Here is a 2,795-nt window from a genome sequence, read left to right on the forward strand (position 1 = left end):
TTGTATGCATGTACTTACATGCAACTAGCAGCACAGTAGGTTTATTTACACCAGCATTACCACAAACATGAGCAATGCATTACTTTACAAGGTTATGACAGCTACAACCATGCTAGATTACAGAGATTTTGGGGCTTCATTATAAACTTCTTAGACCACGTTAATACATACAGTACATCACTGAAATGCTGCTATGCAGTGCATTATTAGATTGGTCAGGAAATACAACTTTGGGCAGTCTTTGGCATAATCAGCACATACACTCTAGATGAGAGAAATATATGGAGAGTTCGTTACGAACCTGTAGTAAATTCCTGCCACACATTCCAGGTTTATATGTTTCAAGTGGGTATTTCTAAGAGCTGTCTGGGGCCATGCTATATTAGCAACTCCAGAAAAAGCTACTGATTTGTTTGTGTTTTAGCAATCAGTAACAGTGATCACTGTAGAACACTGGGTGTGCATTTTCAGGTTAGGTATAAAACACTGTGTACCATGTCATCTATGTGACCAGTAATGACTATCTCATGATTCATATCCCTTGAGAATTTAGCATGCTCTCCCCTTAAAGTCAATTCAAACCATGTAATAAATGTGTTTTTCCCATGATATAAGAAAGCTAGAGACCAATTTGTACTTATCTCACAGGGCTCTAAGGTCTTATAACCTGCCTATTTCACCCTGTCAATTTTATCTTGCATTTTTATGCGTTTCTTATGCTGAATTTCATTTCATTTTACTCATTCCTTTTTAGTGTACAAACCCTCATAAAATTCCTAAGTACAATGTAAAACACTTGGGGAAATCAGTAAACAACTTACCGAAAACGAATTCATTTTCTTAATCCTGGACAAATACAGAGGTTTCTAAAATTATAGCTGAAAGAGAAGGTGAATGAAGTAGGTCAGAGAAATGGTGTTGCTTATTCCAAGTTTCCCCTCACATGGGAATGGGCTAAAAAGACCTTATTGAATGAGCAATCACAAATGTATTCATTGATAGAAATGAAAGACTTAGTAATATGTTAAAATAACTTAGTAAAAACGTTACTATGGGGACCAGCAGATGATGAAATGGTTAGGTTGCTGAACTCTTGTGTTGTTGACCAAGGTTCGAGTCTCAAACCCAGTGACTTAAACTCACAACGGGAACCTGTTTGTGCATATCCAAAATCAAAAAAGGAGAAGAAGGCATCAAGGCATGGAAATTCACCATAGGGAGTGATTTCACATTTTCTGTCTCTCTGTCTCTGTCTTCCCAGTGAGCACACATACTTTATACTAAAAATTCTAAGGAAAAAAAAAAGCAAACAAAAACACTGGGGACCAGCAGATGACATAATGTTTACATTACTGGACTCCCATGAAATCAACCATGGTTGAAGTCCCTGATTTGGTGTCATAAAACTTATGCCAAGCATATATGTGTCCATGGCCACAGGTATGCTTTGGACCCTCCTCTCCACAAACCATTCTGCCAAAAGCCCCCATGTTGCAGGAGCCACTGGCAGCAAAAGAGTACCCAAGAATGAGCAGAAGTATTGCATGTGTCAGATTTCTTGCTGCTGCCTTTTGCTGGTGCATGTGTGCTCTGGGACTTTTCCTCCCACCAGCCCCAGCACTGGAGCCCATCCACTATAAGCTAACCCCTGAACAGGAACCAGCACTAAGGAGAGAGAGAGTAAACAGGAGTACATCTTGCTGCTGACTTTGATGGCACAGGTGTGCTCTGAACTTCCCCTTTCCCCCTATACCCCTCCACATTATGTCCCATACTTCAGGAGGCAGCAGAAGTGAAAGTGAGCTCAGAAGTGCACATCCCATACTTCTTGCTGTTGACTTTTGGCTGCAGAGGTGCTCTTTGGATCCCCATGCCCATGCTCCCATTTGCCTTTAGTTCCCATAGTGCAGAAGCCAGTGTTAGAGAGAGAGAAAGCAGGACTGAGTATCTCAGACTTCTTGCTGCTGCATGTGGCACATGCTCATGTGCTTTGGACCCTCCCTCCTGCATTCCTTCTCCATAAGCGGCCATCCTGCAGGAACCAGCAGTAGCAAGATAGTGAGCTCAGAAGGAATGCTCATCCCAGTTTCTTACAGTTGCTTTTGCCTGAACAGGTATTCTTTGGACTCCTACTCCCTGCTCCCCTCTGCCTTAAGCCCCCACAGTTCAGGAACCAGCTGGAGAGAGAGAGAGAGAGAGAGAGAGAGAGAGAGAGAAGTACAAAGCATCTCAGATTTCTTGCTATTGCCTTTTAAAATGCAGATATGCTTTGGAACCGCCCCCACCACCCTGTCTCCGCCATGAGCCCCAGGTTGCAGGAGCCTGAGGCAATAAGAGAATGAGCACAGTAATAATATGCATATTAAACTTCTTGCTCCTGCCTTTTTCCCATACAGGTGTACTTTGGACCCTGCCCCACCTTGAGCCCTTCCACCATAAACACTCAGTACAGAAGCCAGTAGCCCGGGAGAGATAGAGTGAATGCAAAAAGACTGCATATCTTACACTTCTTGCTGCCTTTTGCTTAGGGAGATGTGGTTTGAACCCTGTCCCTCTGCCCTTCACCACCTTTAGCCCCCAGGATGCAGGACCCAGTAGCACCTAGAGTGACTAAGAATGAGCCTAGAAGGACCAGGCATCTCAGACTTCTTGCTGTTGTCTTTTGCCCATGAACATATTCTCTGAACTCTCCCCACACAGCGCTCCTTCACCATAAGGTGCCACAAAGCAAAAACCAGCAGTAGAAAGACAGAGACAGAGTGAGCACAGAACTGGGCATCTCAGACTTCTTCCTG

At 43.4% G+C, this 2,795-nt stretch overlaps 1 long non-coding RNA gene across 2 annotated transcripts in view; it reads right to left on the bottom strand.

The window, feature by feature from the left end:
- Positions 1–486: 486 nt before the first annotated feature.
- LOC106734513 (uncharacterized) overlaps positions 487–2,795 on the bottom strand; it is an 18,720-nt gene continuing 16,411 nt past the window's right edge. For both annotated transcript variants that reach the window (XR_003548759.1, XR_001370110.2), the window contains exon 4: positions 487–878. This is a non-coding gene — a long non-coding RNA (uncharacterized LOC106734513). The remainder of the gene's footprint in view (positions 879–2,795) is intronic.

Source organism: Tupaia chinensis, unplaced genomic scaffold (assembly GCF_000334495.1).
Source record: "Tupaia chinensis unplaced genomic scaffold, TupChi_1.0 Scaffold000021_1, whole genome shotgun sequence".
NCBI lineage: Eukaryota > Metazoa > Chordata > Mammalia > Scandentia > Tupaiidae > Tupaia > Tupaia belangeri.